Source organism: Amia ocellicauda, chromosome 6 (assembly GCF_036373705.1).
Source record: "Amia ocellicauda isolate fAmiCal2 chromosome 6, fAmiCal2.hap1, whole genome shotgun sequence".
Taxonomy (NCBI): Eukaryota; Metazoa; Chordata; class Actinopteri; order Amiiformes; family Amiidae; genus Amia; species Amia ocellicauda.
In genome coordinates this window covers 9446983-9472428 of record NC_089855.1, presented here as the reverse complement: position 1 = coordinate 9472428, position 25446 = coordinate 9446983, and the positions used below count along the sequence as shown (strand labels likewise).

General features: G+C 38.8%; 1 protein-coding gene across 3 annotated transcripts in view; it reads right to left on the bottom strand.

Moving 5' to 3' along the window:
- Positions 1-25446, bottom strand: part of sytl5 (synaptotagmin-like 5) — a 52491-nt gene that overhangs the window by 25374 nt on the left and 1671 nt on the right. For all 3 annotated transcript variants that reach the window (XM_066706047.1, XM_066706046.1, XM_066706044.1), the window contains exon 2: positions 5693-5774. The gene's annotated coding sequence lies outside the window, so the exon portion shown is untranslated. The remainder of the gene's footprint in view (positions 1-5692; positions 5775-25446) is intronic.

The window sequence follows — 25446 nt, the reverse complement described above, 5'->3', positions numbered from 1 at the left end:
ATAGAAGGACTGGGAACTGGTTTGGTCCTGGTCAGGAGGTTACAGGGCTCTGTTGTTAACCACAGAAACCGTTGCCTCCTTGAAACCAGCTGCTCTGAAAACAGAAACTAGGCTGTGTTTGGTATCTTTACAAAGAATATCCAATTCGACTTTACAAATCAAAAGCGCCACATTCATTTATTCTTCATAATACACTCCTCCGGCTTATCTTTGTCCTCTTGATCACAGCCATTGTTGTCCAATATGAATTCTGTCAGGCAATAGTGTACTTGCTTACTGTGTGGTTCTCAGTTTAAATGGCACCATGAGCTCAGAGTCATCATCATCATTTTTTAATAACTGTATTCAGTACTATGATATAACTGGGAGGTTCAAATGATTTCTTGTGGTTCATTCAAAGGACTCTGATACAGATAACAATATGTCATAGAAGTAATTTGTGAAAGAGAAACAAAGGTCAAACCGGCTGTCAGGTCAGCTACTGGTGCAGACGTTCAACCACTGGATCACACAGAAGAATATCACTTTCCAGAACCACATACAAAGGGCATTCATCAAAATGAAATAGTCGGTTACATTTTCACTTATCTTTCATTGCTCCTGCATTTGACATCCTCTGTCATTTCACTTCAAATAGCACAGTATTCTCTGTCTTATTGCTTAACCTTTCGTGCCTACATACAATCACACGCTAACATAGAAACCTTCAGAAGTGCTATTAAGCCACAGCAACCAAACCGACTTATTTTGTGTTATTGTTGTCACACACAGATGGACCCACATTGTTCGGTACCATTTGTGTCTATGAAAGTCATCTTAGCGGATGATTTTCTGCTTTCTGGAAGTCTTCTGGACTGGTGATCGTGTCCTTGTTGCTACACAGCAGAAGATCTATAAATAGTCGTGGATTATTTTTTCCAAATAATGACCAAAGAGGTGGCAGCCTGCACCACCCTATCTGCTACCTCGATCAAACACTGCCTGCAGCAGAGAAGGGCACATACCCAGTAAAAGGCTGTGGAACAAAAGGGGTATTACATCTAAAAGAAAGCTTAAGGTCTACCAGGCACCATTAATTACATTCTGACTGGACCACCACAACACAATCGCAACCACTTCCAACTGGGCTGACTTAAAAAGGACAGGGCTCTGGCGTGGCTGACACAGAGGCAATGACGAAAGAGAGCGACTAACTTTGTGCTGTGAACTGACAGAGTGGGGGAGAAACTAAACAGCTGACTTTAACCTGATTTTAACCGTGTTTTCGATGTTCAGCGAGTGTAGGAATGGATAACGATACATTTGTTTTTACAACCTTAGGGTTTAGATTCTGGGTTTTTCCATGTTAACAATAATCAAGATGAACTTCAAATAGAACAGAATACAGAATTGCAATGTTATTATACAGAAATATAAGAAAAGATATCACACTAGCTTTAGAAAATACCAAATTAAGAATCCTTTCAGGTTCTCTCAATGCGGAATGGAAAACTCTGGCATGAATACAGTTCTGAGATAAGTCAACAGACACACATAAGATCCCGATATAACTTTTATTGAGCTCAGTACAATGTTTAGGTTGGTAACGTCATGGGTGTGTCACATGCAGACCTGGCTACGTAGGGAAACCTCCCTGAGTACATAATGTAAAGTTCCCACATATTCTGTACAGAACAAACACAGTTACTGTTTGAACTTCTCTTTACATTTCTGAGGGAGAACATTTATTTCTCTAGATTAGCTTCTATACATCTATTTCAATATAAAAATGTATTTCAACTGTAAGCCATTTCAGTATTTCAAAGATTGGTTTGCATAGACTCATATTCCATTGTTGTCAATAGATAAAAAGCTACTGAAGTCACAAAACTGACAATTTAGCACGCGAGGGAGAAAGTCTGTGGTTCTTCTATAGGGGGACATCTGTACATAAAGGAAGTATTCAGTCAATCTCTCCCTGCATTATTTATTAGTTTTGAGTGTGTTATTTGTGAGCACACCCCCTAGTCAAAAATAAAATAAACTTAAGTTAGAGGTATTAAGGCCAGGTATTTAAAAAATAGATAGATAATTTACCTACAGAGCAACTAAGAAAGTGCAAATTGTAGTATTCAGATATTAAGATATTGAAATTTAATTAGAATTTAATGTATATATGTATTTCCACTGAGTTGCTTGCTCACACCAGTCTCAGTAAACAAGCTTATCCAATCCTAGGTGTGGCGTTACACATTCTCTCTCCTTGACCTATATAACATGGAGTGTTTCCGTGTTTATACTTATGTAAACAGAAAGACTGGGAGAAGTGTGCCATTGTGACATTCTCCATCGCTGACTGCTTCACCCAGTTTAATCCCAGGAATGTTTCAAACAGTCATCACACTTTACAAGCCTAAATTAAGTGTAATGGCATCCCATTACAGTTACATTCAATTAACTGTAGACAAGCATTGGTCATGTGCCCTCTCTGGGTAAAACAGCAATCAAAATGCGATGGGTAAGCCAATCAGATGTGGAGGAAATAGACAAGAAAGTGTGGTCTGTTTTTTTCACAAGTTTATTAAATATGGGCCCCCAGTGGGTCTGCTAGCTCCCCTCCTCATCCACCTATTCATGAGGCTCAAGATTAATGGACTTACCTCTGAGATAACTAAAATACATAAAAGACTTTCCAATCTCCATGTTCAAATTACCCGATTTTGTTAGATTGCCTGGAAGGGAGACAACCATTAAGCCTAGGCCTTAAGCGATGGACCCCCACAGATTTATTCTCTCCTGTAACAGCAACTGCTTTCCTATAATGGGTTTTGTTTTTCTCTCCTCCTTGCCTAACGATTTACCTTTTTATTCTTTCCTGTTCTTTACTGTGTGAAGCGCTTGGCAGCATTGTGTTGCAAAGGGACCTTATACTACATATAAATAGAATTAAACTGAATTAAATCGAATAACTAACCACAGTACCGGAGTGAGGTTCTGACACAATTTCTGCTTGAGTGCCTGCTGGATTAACAGTTTTTGTCTGCTTAACTAGCAGACTGGAATCACAGCAGCAACACAATATAATTAAAATATCATCATCACCAACATTATCATCAGCCTTTATCGATCCAGTGCAGAAGGCCCCCCGTAAATATTTCCATTTGTTTCCATATACAGAGTCTCTTTTCCAGGTCACACCAGTAAATCTTCTTATTTCATCTTTCCATCTGTTACATGGTCTCCTAGGTATTGTTTCATCTCTTGGGATCCATTCTATAGCGTTTTTTGTCCATCTTCGGTCCGTTTTGCTCGCAATGTATCCGACCAGTTGCCATTTTTAAATTTTTGACAGACAGAAGAACAAATAAATAGATCCGAGAAACAAACAAAAGTATGTAACATCATGGAAAAAGTGAAAACAATTCAAATATATATAATGAACCAGCCATATTCCACCAACAAACCTAAGAGAAGAGGAACGACTTTAAACCGGAACATTTTATTTAAAAAACAAAAGGCCTTATGATTGACCTAGTGCTTAAGACTCCTGCAAAGAGGATGCCTGCTGACAAGAAACTAATGGTCTGAGAAGCACTGGAAACAATTTCACAGAAGTTTGCCTTCAAGCGGCTGACAGACGGACATTAAACTGTGCACAATTTACAAGACTCCCTCCGTGGCAGAAGTTAGTTCGCGGTTAATGAGCTACATTTTTCATAGCAAATTCTTTAGTATTTGTTCTCGTCCAATGAAGGGCTCAAATTATGACTGCAGACATTATAAACATGTAAAATATATTAAGAAACTGGTACAGCAGATAAAATAATAAGTAATAATAGCTTCTCTGTTTGCTACAGAAATCTAATAACAAGAAAAGCATGTGATGGATGATTTTGCATATCATCTTTGAACAACTATGATATTTCTTGTGTATAAATCATAAAGCGGATATGGATTTTTCCAAAGCTGGCACATCATTCGCACCAGAGAGAACATAACATATTTTTAAAACAGTGGCTAATTTGCAAAAAATAAAATTGCATCTGGATTTGTAGATACTGCAGAAACCAGTTACTCAGAAATTGATTTATTCATTTTAAAAGAAGTCGATGCACAGAGCAAGGCACTTACTTTCTCATTCGATTATATACACCTTTAAGACATATTGGTCTGTGTTAACATAAAGGAACCAGAAAAGAAGTGCAAATAAAATCTCATCTTCAGCATCCATGAACAGCATACACACCCAAATAAAAATACCATTAGACGATCAATGAGAATTGGACAGTGATGTCATTTTAAAATAATCTTTGTATTTTCAATTTATTTAAAAACACCATGCTCTCATGTCTGATATATTCCCCCCCTTTAATTTCCAGGCAACAATACACTTCCCCTCACCTTCCTTATTAGCCCTAACACCTTATTTCACAAGCCATGCGTTTTACAACCACGGACCAAAGAGATTGGAAAACATCCAAGTATCCCCTTGAGCATCTCTGTCTCCCTGCATGTCAGCCCAAACGCTGCCTTAAGGATTGTTTTAAAATAGCGGAACATTTGGATCAGAGAATTTTGAAGATCAATTAAAACATGTAACTACTGAACTCAGCTGTATATACCATATTTGACTGATAATTAATTCAGAGAGGTATTAATCAGGTTTTAGCAGAGGTGTGAATGGTACAGAAGCAGAAAGAGAGATTTGGTGAAGCTACATGCAGATAAAAAACGTCTCTGTATGCTTATAATTACTTCCTCATTACAAACCCAACCTTGTTCTTGAACTTAAATAGATGTTGCTTCGGAAAAATAATTGCATTGTCTGAATTACACGGTGCACACATGTGATTAATGAACAACCTTTTACCGCAGACTAGAAAGACCCTAGCACTGTAGCTCAATAGTAGTTCACAAAGTAAATATGGGGCACAAGATGCCAGTAATGGAAATCAAGCTACTCATCTGCTGCTTGTCACATCTGCCCTGCCTAATTATTATAATTAAGGTAACTGTTGAAAAGCTTAATCCATGCTTTAAAGCCACTAATGCATTAATGATGTCATCATGTAACCTATAGCCAATTAAGCAGGAAATTATGATTTTCCTCTGTTCTACTAGGATACTTATTCCAATGTTTCTACGCAGTCCTGTATTATTGAACACACTGAATTCACACAGGACCTGGACTTATTCGCTGGACATGTTACTGAGGTGAGATTTATCACCATAATACCTGGGAGAAAGTGAAGTGGTTTTATGCTTTTTACAGGATAATAAATAATACATTACAATATTAGAAATAAACAAACACACACACATACAAATATACACACATAAATGAACAAATAATTATATTAATCTACAAGCAAAACCTAATATGCATAATTACTGTTCTCAACTGTACAAACTTGAAAAGCTCAATAAACAGCCACAGCAAACAGATTTGTGGAAGGTGACACTTCTAAACTGTGATCTAAAACCTCAGGAACAGATTCAACAGTATTGTGTGCTGTTGTCCGTTACTATTTGTAAAGAGTAACAAGGTTTTTCCCTGCATTAAATCAAATATAATTGTTCAAATATATAGATGTGTAGTTTTTCCTGAATGTGCTGTAAGCCATTCACAGCCAAGAACATACTAATTCTTGTAGTTGCTTCTTTTTCCTTTTCAATCATAAAACTATATATATATATATAACATATTCCTTACCCCTGTCCTCTGCATAATCCTTCAGTTCCAGACTGATTGGGATCCTAGTCTTCCACTGCAAGATTCTCCTCAAGGGTCAGTCCTGCAAATTCATTCATAAACATTAGTCGGCATGCTAGCTTTCAATTCCTGTTTAGCTTATTTTGCACTTGGGGAGGCAGACAGCACAACCCAAATCACTCACGAAACATCACTCACAAATCAAAGCGACCCACATCACAAACGGCAATGCAGTACTGGGATTATGCTCAGAAATCACTGCTGTGTATCTGATGCAAGAGAACTGAGGGTTCTTACATGCTTTTGCTATGGTAGCAGTTTTTCAACACACATATTACTTGAGGAATATTGCTAATTAATTGAAATAGTACATTATTGCAAGGCACATACCTCACAATGTCCAGTGCACCAGTCCAGCATAGATATTAAAGACCCTGTTCTGCGAATTATGAGAACTGGAGCAGAGTATTTATCTTGCAGATGATACCTTCAGTCACAAAAGCAAGCACTCCTCTGACTTCCTTTTAAACAAACCAATTCTCCAACAAAAATAGGCTTAATAATTAATTTTCTGGTGCGCCGCAAGCTCTACAAATAAAACACTATTGATGTTCATACAATTGTACTGTTGACAGGAGTATGTAGAGATTAAAATCAATAAAAAGAGGGCTTAAATTCATTGTGTAGTCCCCAGTAAAGAGTGGACAACAGGATGTGGAATCTGGATGGAAAAAATAATGTTTATTAATCTCCAAACCAAACCTTCTGTAATCAACATGACATGAGGGATGTCTGGGCAGGTTTACATTCATGCCTTATTACTATTGAGCTTGATTCAAACTGTATTGGATGTAACTCAGTAGTAACACTTGCCGAGCAGAGCTGCTACGCTGCATCCATAGAGAGTAGAGAATATATATCTGTGGACGTCAATATTTAATGTGCATTTCATATCCAGGATGAATTGGCCAGGGGAAAGTGCTCTGAAGAGGAAAGAGCAATGACATTAGATGCAGTAGACCTGAGGGCAAATGATAGTGGTCCGTTGAGAAAAGTTTGCTAATCCACACCGATGGTACCCTTGCAAATATGCTCATGCTAGTGCTGTACATGGCATTGTTCTTAGCACATTTAGATGACCATTATGTTACACGTGCAAACAGTTGGCTAAAACATTTGAATTTGGTGTGTTTATGATTATACACATTTAATAAAAACCCTAAACATACATTTAAGCAGTAAAAGAAAGAGGAACTGCCTTTTCAGTATGTTGTTAATGGACATACATTCTAACAGGACAGTATTATAATTAGTAGTAGTATTAGTAAGATTATAAAGTAGTATTTATTCACTGACTTTGTGTTGGATTATTCATTACCAGTATTATAATCTGACTACATCCACTACAGCCAAGCCTGGCGTAATTGTGAGCTGTGCCACGGCTTATTGTTGGCACGGTCTGTATTACATTACATTAGTATGTATATGTTATAAATAATATTCATGAAAAGACATTGATTAAATGTTTTGACGACTGCCTGACAAGCAAGTGCTGACAAAGACCAGGCACACCTGTCATGTTATAAATTCAAAGGACTGTACCAACGTAATTCAACATGATCTATGTTTTTGACGCAGTATACATTCCCAACAGCCACCACTACCAGCACCGCAACATCTGTTGGGAATGAATCATTTATAACATAAAACATTGAATCAATACACCACAGCAGCTCACGTACAAAGGAGTCATAACCAATGTTGCCCTCGTGACCCTGTCAGGAAAGAATAAAGGATGGATACGGTTTGTCAACTGCTTCTGTGCAAATGAGATTCAAATTTAAAGGTTACCATCAGCTTTATCTAAAACCATCTCTAGCAGGAACCTGAACCGCCTTTGGTTGTATTTGTGGATAGATCCTACTCTGAGAGCTGTACTGCCTTTCCAAAAAAACAGTTTAGTGGGGAGCAGAAACAATCGACCCTGGGCGACCCTTTTCTCGAATCCAGAGAAACGATGAGCCATTTGTTTGTGTTTTATTGACGCTAAATCAGAAACAGCCCACCACTCGATAAGATTTGCCGATAACATGGCACCATTTGCTCTATGTTTTGTGAATGGACAACCACACTGCTACAATGAAATGAAACCGGGCTCTCGTGATGCAGAGGAAACAAAACAAGAAATCTGAACATCGATTGTCTCTTGTAAAATAAACGCTGGTCCTGGCACTGGCATTCCTTGACCTCCCTGACCGCCCTACTGTAGAGATAATGTTACTGTCACTGTGTATGATTTAACACCAAACTGGCAATCAGAGACAAAGAGAGAAAGCTGTTTAAAGCCGTTGTCATGGCTAACTTTTACTTGTCACCATGAGAAAGACAATTAACGGTCCCTGACAATAACATTTCGTTGGTTTACTTTGACGAGCACTGTTAGAGGCCTGAGGAAACGTTCAATCTGTCCTCAAGCACCGAAGGAAGAATATAATTATAGTAATAACGCAGTCAACGTCTCTTCAGAGTTTCTGATCCTGCTGAGATCGAAACTGACTTTGACGATCTTTGTAGTGGAAAATAAATAGAACAAAGCCTGTCACGTATAAGCAAAACAGCTCTGGTGCAGGTGTGGTCTGTTTGCCGTCCCCACAGGCTTACCCAGCGGGGCTAATGACAGGTTGGAGCTTTCTGCCAATTGTCAACAAGAAACGAATTGTCATCGGCTGTACACACCAGAAAAGTCCTGCCTTATATCCACTGGTTGCCATGTAACCATTAATAGCTCAACACAAATTGCTCATCGGGTTACGAAAAAACAGAAAACCCGATCAGTTATTGTTATTTCCAAATGTGACAGATACGTCCTGACCAGAACAATGCACCATTACGTTCAATACTGAAACCCAGATTTTCAAGTATAATACTACACATATAATTTAATACAGGCCTCCTTTAGAATATAATTATAGTCCCTACAGGCTATTTTCTTAAATATAAGGGATATAATATATAAAGGGAAATACTATCTACCATGTTATCTTATCCATTTAACAGTATATCAAATAATCTAGAGGACCATCATAGTTTTTAAATCAGATTTTAAACTATACCTCTTTACTATCCAAACAACAGAGACATTCCCATTCTCACAGATACAAATCCTTGAGAATGAAAAGTAAAAGCATTCAGAAAAGAGTTAAAGAATATGAATGGAAAAAATGGTATTTGGCAAGTTTTATTGCCTCTCAACAATTGTATATTTGATACAAAAAAATAAGTTAAAATTTACTCAGTCTTAGCATCAGCACTGAGTTTAATTCCTCACAGAATTGAAAACATCATTCTACTATGGTGATGGCATTGGTAGTAGATTTGGATATTATTCATTATTTAAAAACCTAGGCTTAATTAAAAATAAACATTAACATGTACTGAGGTTTTGAACCAAAAGCACATACATGATCACTTTCTATTTACATAGCTTATACTTAAGATCTCAAATGATATACAGAGTTTAACACTGTATGATAATTTATATTGTAGTAAAACAAGTGCACACTGTACTTATAACTATAACTAGCAACATATTCACTAAATTATCTTCCCACATTGTACGTTTCAGTCAGAAAAAACAATCATAAGAAATTACAACTGAATGGAAACAAAACAAAACAAATATATATATATATATATATATACATACACTCACCTAAAGGATTATTAGGAACACCATACTAATACTGTGTTTGACCCCCTTTCGCCTTCAGAACTGCCTTAATTCTACGTGGCATTGATTCAACAAGGTGCTGAAAGCATTCTTTAGAAATGTTGGCCCATATTGATAGGATAGCATCTTGCAGTTGATGGAGATTTGTGGGATGCACATCCAGGGCACGAAGCTCCCGTTCCACCACATCCCAAAGATGCTCTATTGGGTTGAGATCTGGTGACTGTGGGGGCCAGTTTAGTACAGTGAACTCATTGTCATGTTCAAGAAACCAATTTGAAATTATTCGACCTTTGTGACATGGTGCATTATCCTGCTGGAAGTAGCCATCAGAGGATGGGTACATGGTGGTCATAAAGGGATGGACATGGTCAGAAACAATGCTCAGGTAGGCCGTAGCATTTAAACGATGCCCAATTGGCACTAAGGGGCCTAAAGTGTGCCAAGAAAACATCCCCCACACCATTACACCACCACCACCAGCCTGCACAGTGGTAACAAGGCATGATGGATCCATGTTCTCATTCTGTTTACGCCAAATTCTGACTCTACCATCTGAATGTCTCAACAGAAATCGAGACTCATCAGACCAGGCAACATTTTTCCAGTCTTCAACTGTCCAATTTTGGTGAACTTGTGCAAATTGTAGCCTCTTTTTCCTATTTGTAGTGGAGATGAGTGGTACCCGGTGGGGTCTTCTGCTGTTGTAGCCCATCCGCCTCAAGGTTGTACGTGTTGTGGCTTCACAAATGCTTTGCTGCATACCTCGGTTGTAACGAGTGGTTATTTCAGTCAAAGTTGCTCTTCTATCAGCTTGAATCAGTCGGCCCATTCTCCTCTGACCTCTAGCATCAACAAGGCATTTTCGCCCACAGGACTGCCGCATACTGGATGTTTTTCCCTTTTCACACCATTCTTTGTAAACCCTAGAAATGGTTGTGCGTGAAAATCCCAGTAACTGAGCAGATTGTGAAATACTCAGACCGGCCCATCTGGCACCAACAACCATGCCACGCTCAAAATTGCTTAAATCACCTTTCTTTCCCATTCAGACATTCAGTTTGGAGTTCAGGAGATTGTCTTGACCAGGACCACACCCCTAAATGCATTGAAGCAACTGCCATGTGATTGGTTGGTTAGATAACTGCATTAATGAGAAATTGAACAGGTGTTCCTAATAATCCTTTAGGTGAGTGTATATATATATATATATATATAGATCTTAACCGAATTCCAAAATTTTGCTGCTGCAAGGAATGCTTTGATCTAAATTTGTGAATTGAATGATTGTTTTCGACATACATGAAATGCATGTGAAGAGTGATGGGAACTAATCATGCTCAGGTGCATATTTTGACATCGCTGGGAGGGAACAAGTTGGTGATTGAAGAGCTCGGCCAAAGAACACAGATTTCGATTGACTTGCTCCTTAACACTTTTCATAAACAATGATATATACAGACAGGTGACAAATTAAAGGAAAAACCAACATAGTGTCTCATTAAGGTGTTGGGCACCACGAGCCACTACAACAGCTCCAATGCTCTTGGCACAGATTGTACGAGTCTCTGGACTCTACTGGAGGGATGGACACCATTCTTCCAAAAGATATTCCCTCATTTGGGGTTTTGATGATGGTGGTGGAGAGCGCTGTCTAACACGTCGGTCCAGAATCTCGCATAGCTGTTCAAATGGGTTGAGATCTGGTGACTGTGAAGGCATAGCATATGATTCACATCATTTTCATACTCATCAAACCATTCAGTGACCCTCGTGCCCTGTGGATGTGCATTGTCATCCTGGAAGAGACCACTCCCATAAGGATAGAAATGTGTCACCATAGGATAAAGGTGATCACTCAGAATAACTGTGTCATGATTTGCAGTGACCCTTCCCTCTAAGAGGACAAGTGGAACCAAACCATGCCAGGAAAATGCCCCCCACAGCATAACATTACCCCTCACTGTAGGGGTCCAGCAGTCAGGCCTGTCCCGTTCTCTTGGTGTCCCACACATGCACTCTTGTCCAGAACACGAGCCAGTTGAGCGTCTTTGTGACTGAAGCTCCTGCCATTCATGCCCCAATAATAATTGTATACATGCCACAGAGCATGATAGGATGGTAATTGCTTAATTGTATCATGCAGTACACCTGTTTGGAGACATCTGCATTTGTTATGTTCCTCCACTCATTTATTCAGATTTTTCCTGTAATTTGTCACTCATCTGTAGATTACAGGAGAATGTAACTACAATAGCTAGTGTAAGCATTTTAAGAAGCTTTCCAGAGTCCATTAATGCACTGTGGCCTCACAGTTTGTCGGAAAACAACAAATGCAGTGAAGTTCCTGTCATGATTCAGTTCCTGTTTATGAAATTGTTTTGGACAATCATTTGAAGGCAATACTCTAAAGGACCTACAATGAGTCACACAGGATTAAAATGGTCTCATTATGCCAGGAACAAATTCAATTGACTTCAAGTGCTTGGGTATGTGATTATTCAGCTTTTCTTCGCAACACCTAATTATCCATTTAGTCCAACTAGCAGAACAGAAACCGTGTTTTTGCTGACAAATCCCCATAGGCCCAGTGATGCTTGCAGAAGGGTTGCCTGCGGGGATTTAGCCTTCCTCTTAGTTCCCCATGTTGTCGCATTCGCTTTCTTTAATATCTGGGCCTCTATGTGTTCAGTGAGGTGGTTTTCAATAGGTTTTAGGGTAGATATAGTAAGCTTTATGTAGGAATTCTGTTTCCTCTGCACCCTGTCTTACAGTTTTGTGTCATTTTTTTTTTATTTGGCATCTCTTTACATAGATATTAATAAATAAAACAGCTGAGAATCTACAGCAACATAATCGTCTGATGCAAACATATAAAATAATGTACACCAGATAAGACCCCGTTCACACTTATTAGGCCAGCCATAGGCCGCCTCAAATTTCGCCCTACGTTTTTTAGAGACCCCGTTCACATTTGCAGTTTTAGGAGGCCTAAGTGCATTCACATATGTGGGCAAAAAGGAGGCCTAAACTAAATGCATGGTGGGAATTAAACAAATCTGCTCAAACAAACCAGTTACGCATGACATTAGGTCTGCTTACAGGTGTATGCGATGTACTTATAATCACAACTTATTAATATTGATATATATATATATATATATATAGGCTATTGATCGGTTCTATATTTTCTTTGAAAGTAATCTTTCAAATCTCAAATTTATATATTTCCCTTTTCGAATGTCTATCTTCGGTTCTGCAAGTCTAAAAGCGCTGTTATACAATTCACCCGAAAGCGAAGCACATTTAGATCTACATTTAATCACAATAAATCATATGTATTAGTTATCAATAGCCTATTGAGATTCATAAACTGAAAATGTGTATTACATACACACATACATACAACACATATAATAGTACTTCAAGTGTCGGTTTCTTCGGTGCTGTCTGCTGCATGTCGATCTGTCCAATGCAATCCAAGCTGCTGCTCAGTATTTCTTTTGAGTTCCTCTGAAAATAGTGCAACCTTCTCTCTGGACTCCACTGCGTTTGTTCTGATTCTGCTTCGGTAAAATTTATATAGTTTTAATGCACAATAAGTTAATAAAGTTACCTGGGGAATTTTCAGGTGTAAAATGCATACTGTTAAATTACAGACTTCAATCATACTTAGTACAAGAAAAAACAATAGCAAAGGCCCGGCGCGTTCATATTCACATTTAGGTCATCTTTTGGTCCCTCAAAAGATTCAGGCCGGGTCAAAAAGCGGGACTAGTTTTCACCTGGCCCAGGGCCGCCTTAAAACTATGACCCCGTTCACATATGAGTTAAGGCGACCATGGGTCTGCCTAAATCTCAAATGTGAACGGGGTCTAAGTCTACACGAAGGAGTACATTTTAATTAGCATCAGCCACCTTGACAGCCACCAACTCTCATCTCTGTAGCCAAATCCTGCCACATCATCTTCTGAAGGATGTAAGGATGAAAGAGTTGACCTACAAGGGCAACAGGAAGCTAGACTGCTTTTCTCATGTCTGTACAAAGGTACTGGAAGTGTCTGGTGAGCTCTCGCTGGCCCTTGAAGATCTGGAGGTGAAGGTGTAAATGAAGCGTACTGCTGTACAAAGCCATTCTGGCAAAACTAGACATTAGTAGGTCTGGCAATAATGTGCTTCTGGGTGAGCTATTTCCATGTGTAGGTCTATTTATTTTGAATTTGCTTAAGTTATTTCAGCAGCTGTGGTCGATAAAGGCGATCTGATAGGAGAAGGTTGTTTTATCTGCATTTCCTGTGTTGTTGTTTTTTTCAGATGCTTATTTGCTGTGGTATCTAGCTTTTTCAGGGGGGACATGCTCTACCCCACACAGCAAAACCTGCAAAACCTGACAGTGTTCAACAGAAAACATCTGTGTTAAACTGAACACTGTCACAGTTAATTGAAAACTGACAATTTTGCGTTGCAGAACTTCAGACCTCGTACTAATCTGCTCTTCACCTCTGCCCAAAGCCATCTCCTACGAGTCCCTTCAGTTATTGTATCTGGAAAAGTTAGCCAACATGACGAATGCCAATCTCATCATGGCTTCAGAACAGGTCCTCTGCCAGACCCAACAAAGGACTTGAGTAATGAGAGTTATTAATCATGTCAGATTATCCAAACCAGATATTACTAGTAATAACTCCTGTATCTGTTCATTACAAATATCAATGGGGTAACTTCGTTGTAAAGCCAAGCAGAACACACTAATTTAATTGACTGATCATGTCAAAAGCAAGGGCACCATTAACTCAAAAACAACCTGCAATGAATGATCACATTAACACCAGCATCAACCAAGAAATGTACGTTTAGTACGGGTACCCTTCTTAATGCAAGACATTTCTTTACATGTGTACGTTGTAATACTAATAAAACACATTAATGCTTTTTAATGTTTACTTTTATTGGCTGATGTGCAGCCCGTGAAAGAAGTGAAAATGTCACATATGAAGACAAACTGGAGCGAGAACTGTGGTAACAAGGGAGTTCAATCCAATTAGAAATCTCTGTCTGTCAGTAGCAGTTTGCCCGGCGCTGCTGATGTATGTGTGTGCGGGGTGCTCTGATGGGATTAAGACAGTATTTTTTTTGAGTGCTGCAAAATCTATCTCACTGTCTTCCCCTCAGGGCAAAGACACGGCAGGATCTAGCCGAGGAGGTTCCCGCAAACCCAGATACGTCTGTGAAACGAATTCACCCAAGATTGTCATGTGGGCTTCAAGTACAGTACTGTATTTACATTCATCACAGATACGACAAATACCCTGCGCTGCCCTTGTGTGGTGGGTTTCCAATCAGTCACTGTAATGCAGGACTGTAACCTTTTAGTATCCTGCTTAAGTGCTATATGCTTTAAACACATATGTATGCTTCAGGTGAAGTGAAATGAACACAGTATCATTTAGAAAGCTCTATCATCACATCCACAATAAACAAAGTCACAACTGTTCTCAAATGGCATCAAGTTGAGTCTCCCGCACATGTTGCCTTTCAGGTGGAGTGGAGTTGTTCATAGAAGCTGGACTGACTCCTGTGTTTAACAATGGAGTAACAAGCTGCTGTTGGAATGAAAAGGGTTTCGCACCCTTCTGATGGGTCATGTGACTAAAATGCACAGTCAAGTTCAATTCAATCCGATGCTCTGAGGCAATGGCTAAAACTGCCTCTCTGGTACCATTCCCACCACATGATGAAACATTTTATTGACTTTCTTACAAGATTTACAGTCCGCCACAAGCTGTAAAAGATATTACTCGTACGGAGCACTTAAGAGCAAACAACTGTGAAATAAAAATCAAAAGAACAAAAGGGATTTTAATCTTCAAATACAGATGCACTTTACAGAAAGGTAGATGACTGTCATTCTTGTTTCACTCTAGCTTTCTAGACCTCAAAAAGTCCCACATTCCCTTAAGGCTACAAACAGACAGTGATTTAAATGTAACATTTTACAAAGGTAGACTCATTTTCGATCTCTGAAGCTTTGCAGTCAGATACAAAGAGCTAAGGATGTTCCCTGTTATGACTTTAGCCTGAACACAATGTAAGTTTACAATATCCAAACACATCTTCAGGTTTTTAAATTAATGACGATACATGTAAAGACTGAATTACTTAAATTAATTTAAAATGATATGATCTTGAATTAATTAAAACCTGTTTAAGAGAGCTGTTTTCAGATAAGATCACCACATTTAAAATGACCGGAGAGAAAAAGAACATGTCTGCCACGTCTGCAGCACATGCTGAATGACGGCGGTGCTAGAGGTTTATGTGGGGGTGCATTAACCTTCAATCTGAAGAGTTTCAAACCTTTTCTGCTGCCTTTTCGCCTCGCCTGTGGACAGCTCCTCTCACTTGACCTTTTAGTTTTACTTTTTTAAATATTCTTGTGAGAAGACAATGTACTCTTTTATAAATACTTCAAAGAGCCAAAGCCTCGACTAGAAGAAGGCTATTTTACTTGCATCTACAAAACAAATTGGTTTCTGTATACTGTGAGCTCATTTGAGGAGAATAACACATTTGTATTGGCATATATTATTTAAAACTTTGCTTAGTGGCGTATTATTTAGGACTGCTGATATAACCTCATTCATTAAAATATTTTAATGAATGAGGTTACATCCACTGTCCTAAATTTTATTATTTTATAAGTGTTTTTGGAAAGCAATTTAAACTAATTAAATTCAGGCACAGCACTCTAATCTGAACAACACTGAGCCGCCATTTACAAAACAAAATCTAAAAAATGTGTATGCCACATAGTACCGCATGCGGAAAATTATATGAAAGCCTTCTTTTTAATGTATTCATTGTAAAAGAAATACATTGCTAGTCTTATCAATATTACACAAATTCAGTACTGCCGAAAAATAGATCAACGCCTTCTTTTCACAATTAAGTTGTTTGTGTGTAGATCTTGAGATGCTTTGACAAGCTTGGAAATGTAAATAAAATATAAAAGCGACCATACTGAAAGACATGGCTCTTTTAAACAGTTATCATCACTTCAGACCTTAGTCTACAAACATAAGAGTTGCTCAGGTAAAGCCTGGCACAATGTTCACACAACGTTGACTCCGATCAAACAGCTTCTTCACAGGGTCTCAGCTTCCTCGGCCATTTGCAAAGCAGTGAAATAACGAGCCATATTCAAAAAGATTTAACTTGTGAATTATTGACAGACTTCTCTGAATATCATTCTGCTCTACTTGCTTCTTCTTCTTCAAATGTTTCAATACATTCATGGACTCTCAGACAGAAAAACAAAACATGCCAAGACATTCTTGGGGGAAACGCCTGACAAAATAAAGGCTCTACGATCAGGTCTTGATCTGAGTGCGAATGGCATCAACGACAAGAACAGGACTGAGACAGTAGGTGTCATGGGTTTTACTCTCCTGCCAGGAGGAGATGTAAACAATGTACCTACAGATCCCTGTTGATGCATGTCTCTGGGTTATACTCTTCTGTGTGTCAGAAGAACTGGTACTGACATAATAAAAAAGGCTTATAGATACAGGTTTGCCAAGAGCATTTCCACAGCTGTATGGGCAATGCAACCTTGCACCTTGATCACACACAGAGGGTATTGTAATATATATTTCCACAAGCACTGCGAACTCAGGTGAATTCTGATGGTGGGCATAGTATTCCCCAAGGGCCACAGAGAAAACCAGCCCACCAACCCCTAGAGACAACTGTCAACCAAATAAAATCCTCTGGTTCTGCTTACATCTCTTCACACTTCACGTCTCCTTACAAGATTTGTCAAATCCGATGTGTCTGTCTCCAGGGGGGTAACTGAAGTTGTGAATTGTGTTTGTTGTAATGTGGATGCCCTTCACTATGTGCTGTCCTTGGGAAGCCGACAAAAAAGAGGCGCTGAGGAACAAGCCGGAAAGCACAGTACTTCCAAAGAAAACCATCAAGGCGGTCAGCCATCGGTGATACTGTTAAGCTGGATTTCATCACTCGCAATCACATCGCTGACACGCCTGATTTACAGGTCTGAGTTTACAGCTGAGCGTAGTCCTGGGCACAGCGCTACAGTCGAACTGTCTCAGTACAGTACCGTGCTGCTGGAGGTGAAACAATGGGCTGTATTAATTTATTCTCAAACATTGATGCACAGGTTTTAACAACCTCTGCTATATTGATTGAATAAAAAGATAAATCTTATAATAGCCCTGCAAGGATCTCTTCAAAGTGTGGGTCTATAAAAAAAAAAAAATAGCAAGCGTCTGGTTACCAGTGATCAGCTGGCACAGATTTAAAGGGTTAATTAAGACTTAAGGCAATCTACATCCACTAAAGAAAAGTCATCTTGCATGTCCTTGTCTCTCAGTGAGTTTCCTTCCCTGATGTTACTTCCCTTCGGGGTCTGCTTTTGAGTAGGTGAAAAGTTAATGGATGCCTACTGACCCATCTACTACAATTACTCAGCTCAGTTAACTGCAAATCCTCTTCAAAACGCTGCCGATGTAAATGTCAGACATTTCCAAATCTGTCAATTCAATATCACCCAAGAGAAAAACATGTTCTAAAAGTTGTATTTTAATTACAGTGTGCTGTTAGTTTCAACGTGATTGAGTTGTTAGAAAAGCTTCATGGTCACTGAAGGGCTAAGACTACAGTGGAGAGCTTACCTTGTAAACATGGGCACTCGAAAGCAATTATGTGACAACTGTAGCAACAAGGATGACAGTGTCCAAGAATTAAATAATAATATTCATTAAGAGATGAAGAGAGAACAGGAGAAGATGAACAGAAAGACAAGAACAGAAAAACAAATCCGATTGTTAAATCTTTCAAAATGTCCACGAGACAAGATAATTCTGCTTATGGATGTTGTGATGCAGAATCTGCCACACATTAACGTCAAAGCAATGCACACTGTATGATAACTTTCAAACTATAGAAACTGCTGTGTACACGTGCAAAGGAAATGCAAACATTTAACAGCTGTTTCCTTCCTTAGTTTCTTTCCTTACAGCTGGATAGAGCAAATATGTGCAAGTCAGGAAAATAAATGACTTAAATGTGAAAACTGATCAAATTAGGGTCCTTAAAGAGGGATTTTGGCAATATGTTTATTTTGCATACAGTATGTTTCCATTTATCTTGTGTTATAAACCATATAAAAAGAAAAGCACTGTACTGAAACTAAAACCTAGTAACTTGGGTAGCACTACAATCCATGAATATACAGAAACAAATAATATCGTTCTGAGAGGTGTTACTACTTCTGATTTCTGAATATTGATTTGAACAAGAACATTGATTTTGAGCCGTTTGTACATGTCTTTCTCATTTACTGCCCTGCACATTTAAACATTTCCGTTTTCCTTTTCATTTTTATAGAGGGTTGTCTATTTGCCTAATTCCCAAAATCCCCCCTTACAAATGTCTGTCTAAATTAAATATTTACAGTAAGGGCCCTGCATAATTCATGGATGAATTAAGAGGATCCACTGTTCAGTCATAAACCTTAAAATGATTCCCGGGAGGCAGACGAACACACATAAAAACAGGTTTTACACTTTGCATAAGCACATAAAGAGAAAGATAAAATGAGAGATGCAATCAGACAAGAAACTGCCCAACCAACTTCTCAAATGAACCCTGGTAACATGATGGGAGAGTTTGTCATTTGCTATAAAATATAATACAATATAAGCCTAATTCCTAGTACAGTCTTTTGCACTAAATGGAATGGAAACTTCAGAAATAGCCACGTTAACAACTATCTCTGTGAATTGGATCCTACATTTCCTCCCATAGGCATCCTCATTAGAAGGCATGTTCAAGTTTGAATTATGGATGCATGTTCGCAGTATATGTGACCGTTCACAGCAAAGCCAGACGTAAGTCTCGGTCAATCCAATTTCAGATTCCCATTTTGTTGTAAACAGCAAATTCCCATGTCTCTAACGGTCAAAAAGCCAACGGATAATTGCCAGAAAGTAGCCACTGGTTGATTGTGAGAGCGGAGGACACTGGCTATTACTTAAGACCGCTAAGTACTTGTGAAGAAGGCACTGCTGTCACAACACTTGATGTATTTACTATTACTATTTACTAAAGCCCAAGTGCCCAGAGTCAATCACGCACCCTGGAGAATTCACAGAGGAACAACACTCAAAGCGGTTGCCAGTTTTGTGAGAGTGGCGATTCTGAATGTTGCTCAGATCTCCAGTGGTAAAGCTTTCCAAAGCCTGTCTTCCCTCTCCAAAGCAATCAAAACAGGGCAGTAACACCATAATGGAAACATTCAGGAGATCAGATCAGAGAATTAAGAGGAGGTGCGGTTTACACCCACTGGATAAATAAAGCCATCATTAGGAAACCGACTATGTCACTGAATCTGTTCCAATGTCATTTCCAATTGATGTATTCTTTAAAGAGACCTAATGGGTAGAGCTAGTATTCCTTGTTTTGTTTTGTTGCTCCTGCTGTCGAATTTAACAATCTTGGCGTGTGCAGATTTTAATTAGCAACAGACAGAAATCAAATGAAGCATCATATCTACTTTTTTAATATAATTAGGGGAGGGAAAACATCAAGTTGTAGTTAACAGTATGAACACCAATCACCAAATAATGTTATTCAGTGATTAATTTAGCTGAATAACTACTGATCTTTAAACTATATCTATTTATCTGTTATGTATTTTCAAAGTTAGTTGATCTCAGTTGAGATTCCAGTTGAATTAACCATTAACCAAGGCAGGGGAAGTGTATATTTTTCACTGCCACTGCATCCGATTTGGATATAATGTGTAACATTTTCATAGGCATGCTGTATAATTTGCACACACACACACACAAATACAATCCTGTAAAATCAAAAGCAAACCCTTCTGTGTACCTTTAATGCGATTAGGTTTGTATCCTAAATCCTCAACATGGGACAGATGAAAAGGCTCTCTTGTGACATCCTTCTTCAAACTATTCTCGCATCTGAACAAAGCGGGATAAAGGATGACTCAGAGCGGCTGGGCAAAGGTGTACTCCATTCATCATTTTAATTGTAAAGAACTTCTGAGACCTTGCATTACTCGTGACAGAGATTAAATACGCGGCAAACTCGACTGTACGTGCTGCTTCATCCGCTGGGAGATGCATGAATCCGTGGAACAAAGAACGCAATTTTCAGAGCTGCATCAGTAACAGCATTCGTGCCGTGTTAATAGATATTAGTTTAGCATATTATGAAAAGTTATTGAAATAAACCCCAATTCAGATTATTGTCATATTGTAGGTAAGGAATGTATTTTTTCTGACTGCCCTTATTGTGATAACATTGACAACTGTTTGATGCCGGCCCTGCTGGGATATTATGGTTGAGGGCCAGTAAATCTACCAAACACTATGATAACATTTTAAAAAGTTGTGTGTGAATGCCATGTGCAAGGAGAACCACTCAGAGCCCTGACCTCAATCTGAAGAGAAGTTCTCTCGCTCGGACTGACATGGCAAACCAGAAAGAGACCGCAGAGACCCACCTCTCTGGTGGTTCAGAACCAGAAATGGCAAATTTGTCCTCCTGCTATCAATCATAAGGTTTGTAGCAGCCATTAAAGCCAAGCTGTCTTTTCATATTTGTCTGTTGAGTTCAATATTTTTGATAGTACAGTGAAGAGCATTTCAACCCCGACTTCTTTTCAATCAAACTGCATTGTCCTAATTGCTTATGGTTATCGACTCCTCTATTGAACTGCTTAAATGAGATGGGTGGGTTCAGATCTTGGTTTCAGCAAAAACAACATGCTGTAGGTGGACTGTGGTCAAGAAATATAACAAATACACCCCTTCTGTCTGTCCTCAACCTGTTTAATAAATTATTGCTCCCCAGCTAAAAAAATCCTTTATATGTTAACTATTAATTTTGATCAAACTCTGGTGGGAATGCAGGTATATCAAACACTGCCATGAATTTAATTGGGTCCAATATATTAAATATATATTAAAAGAGATCTGGGCTTTTGAAACCTAACACTCAGTGCAGGGTACATGTAGCCTCACTCACATTTATAAGAGCAGAACACAATACAGATTAGTTTAATCAAATGGTTTGGTTAATGAAATTATCTAACCTGGGAGTTAATTGATACAAGGAGCAGAAGACAAACTAGATGTCTAGGGTCAAGGCTGAAAATCTTCTACTTACTAGTTTGAAGTATCACTATCTGTTGCATTCATTATTAAGACATGGCAGGATGGTATTTCATTCTGCAGTTGTTTTTCCTCTTTATCATTTCCCACATACAACATTTAATTTAATACAATACCCCGAGGCCCTGAGTTTGATTCACAAAAGAGAGAAGGTGATTTTCTCAGACGTGGGTGATTACAATAACTGTGTGGATTTGTTTCTGCAGGGGAATGAAAAACGACATTGTGAATTAGCATGTTTATCAGCCTGCTGGAGGGGCTGTTTCGTGAGTGCAGTGCGGGGACAGCAAACCGGGCTTTGGAATAGCATTTACAGAACTGGGGGTGGGGGGGAGTTAAGGCATTTTTGAGCATGAAAGTGCTCAGAGATAAATGTGAGTGTTAGCGATGAAGTAACAGAAGCTTTCACTGCAAACACATGGGGTTTCACAGAGTGATTTGTGATACCATTGTTTTCTGTAACATCTGTGATATTATCAAAATCATTACGAATAATTATATCCCTCCTCCTGCAAGCATTTGTTTGGGGGGAGGGGGGGAATTCATTGTAGTTGTTATCTTGTCTTCCACATTTCCTTCTTGCCAGATCACTAGAAATAAGCGACCCGAAAAGATTTCTATGGAACTGAAAAAATATGCTATCATGTTCACACATTTATGTTACTACCTTCAGGTAGTTATTATTTACTAAATACAATATGCAATTTCTCTTCCAACAACACAGCAGTCTCACTAATTTTTCGAGAGTCTGGTATGTGGGCACTGATACATTACAAAGGTGTTTAGCAGCACTGTATAATTATGTAACCATTACACACAATCAAAGCTGCAAGGGACGACAGTTTTCTGTTTTCTTTGTCCACACAGTCTTGATTTGTTCACAGGCTTCATTATAAATGAAGTGGACTGTCTTTTTTCAATTTCAGACAAGAATCATCAATTGATGTAAGCAAGTAAGGAACATGGTGCAGACATCCCTGGGTGCAGACGTCCTTAGGATGCATTTGTTTATTTCTTATGTGATACATCAAAGAGAAATTACAATTTTCTTTACAATGTGTCGTGGCATAATGGCATGAACCGGTGCATCAATTTATCTTTCATTACAAGCACTTGTAAATCTTCCTTTCATTACAGAAATACGTGTGAGTATCTCGTAAATTAAGGTACAACAAAGCAAGTCAATCATTAGAGGGTGAAAGAAAAGTGTCTGGAGGTGCCTGTAGTATTTGTTTATAGCTTAAAAATCAATCTGATACAGGGCCAGGTTTTTCTGTGACTGGGCTCTTGATGGCTTCACTAAAACATCACCGCACATCGTTTGAGAATTCAAGGAACAGCAGACCCATTGAGCTGGAAGAAAGATACATTCACAGACTGCCGATTGACCCACATCGGGCTCATTTCCCTGTTACAATCATAAGATTGTATAGAGATTTATATGAGCTTACATGGTGACTTAGGGAAAGATTTTGGCTTGATAACATTTGAAATATTTAACAGTTTTTTCATGTATGTTAGTTACACGATAAGGCACTTCCAGTTTCCTTCCCTGATGTTTTTAATTTTACAGTTTCCTTTTTCAACAGCAAGCCTAAATTATTCACAATTTCTATTCTATTATACGGGCGGCCAACAGCCAAATAACCACCTCTCTTCATTGACAGCAAAGGCTTACATTTTGCTTGACTGCTCAATTCCAGACATCATTCATGCAGTTTCATTTATTTAATCATTCAGTCACTAATTCACTGTAATTACACTCTCGCGCTTTAGTGTCGGTGTGTCTTTCAGCAGTTTTGAAGGTATTTGAAGGTAGAAGGTATTTAAAGAACATGAAAGGTGACCGATTCGCAGATTGCACTGGCAGAAGAATAGCTGGCTGAGGACAGTGACCACAGCGGGGGCAACTGTGATGCTTCTAGCTCAAAATCAACTGGCTCTTTTCCTTTTTCTCCTCAAATGAAAAAACCACACCTGACCACACCTAATAAAACAACTTGAATGCACACTCATTGATAATGTAATCTAGTGTGTACTTAAGAGAAAGCCTTCTTTACTGTCATTTAATTAAGCTTTTCCATGTAATACTTACGTACAAACAACGATTATTTTATTTTTGCTGCTGGACTTACATCCCTCCAAACAAACACATGCACACACACAATTGTTTCCCAAAAAAAACCTATATTGGCTGTAACTGCACATCAAACTTTGTGTACTATTTGAGGAGGTTGTTGTTTGTTTGTTTTTTTTTCTTTCTCCAAGCAGAGTAAGTGATGCCCTGCATATCAAACAGGAGTTGAAGTGCAAAATGGAAAGCCATTGCAGAGATTAGTCTATCTTTCAGGGCACTGAAAAAACAATGTAATTTGCCGTGATTGCTATCCCATTATCTCTTTGACTCATTCTTACCAACATTTTCAAAAAAAGAATTCCTCCCCTGCAGCACTTACACTGCATTCACAGTCCAGCACCCACTGGATACAAAGGAAAAATAGATTTAATAAGACCTGCAGATCGAAAGGTGGCTTTTTTGGGGGTCAGGCAACAACAACAATAAAAATGGTTGTGCGTTAAATGCAACTAAAAACATATTAGAAAAAAGGACAGAAATAAATTAAATGTGGTGTGTCCTAGATTACATATCCAATGGAGAATATCATTTATAGACACAGGGACCTTGAAAATGCTGCTGAGTCTATTCACAGTCACCCTCACACTTGGTGCCTCTTGTTAACAAGTGCCATTTCGCCTGTTCTGAACATGAAAACTGTGTCCCTTCAAAAGCAGTATGATGTGGCACCTCCGGATCAGTGGTGGGCATGGGGCCACGCAGCGAACACACAGCCCACTGCATTTCAACACCCCAGTGGGTAACTCATCACACATCGACAAAAAACAACCTTGCTCAACGAAGCGCTTCTGATTGGATCAGTGCAGGATTTTAAAGCAAGACCAGTGCCGGAGAGCAGACACGTAGGACACAGAATGTTTTATATTTTGTTTTGTTATGATGAACCGAAACGTCAGCTGTCCTGTAAATATATTTTATGATTCAGCCTTTTACGGATACCATGCGCAGTGACGTTTTTTGTTCTTCCCTCAGCTGGGATGGCCAGATCTATGATACCTGATCTGACGGAGGTAAACAGGGATGGGATTGCTGAGTGCCCTCGAAGTTCACCATCTGGCTTCGGCCTCTGTACACCTCAGGGAAATCGCAGGGCGACTACTGCTCATCTGTTCAGGTCAGGATGACTGTGCCCTGAGCTGACAATCTCACAGAGGGTCACTGCGCTCGGTCAGGAAGGTGGAGGAATTTAAATGTCCTTTTTCAAATCCTTAATGGTTGATGTCAGCTCAAGCTGCCTGGCACACATTCTGTCTCATGATGGGGAATAGGGAATGTCACTGCTTACCTCATGTCCCCAGGTTAAAATAAACTGTAATTATCTGATAATAAATTACCTAGATTTAGGGTCATGTATAGAAAACATAACAATAATAAGTGTAGGAATATAATCGCATCTAAACTCTCCCTATATCCTTCATCTGTACTTATGTAATAGCCAATAACTGTAGATATTATTGACATTATGTTAAGGTTTGGGATCTTGTTAAAAAAAAATCTATCGCCTGTGCAAAAACATTATATTCATTTTTAACAGCACCACCCCTATCCTAAGTGACTCTATAAAGCTAGGATACTGTAGCGTAACAAAACAATTATACATGCAACACAAAGCCACCACAGATTACATTTAACTCTGGGAAGCAAATTACTATTTTCCAGTCAG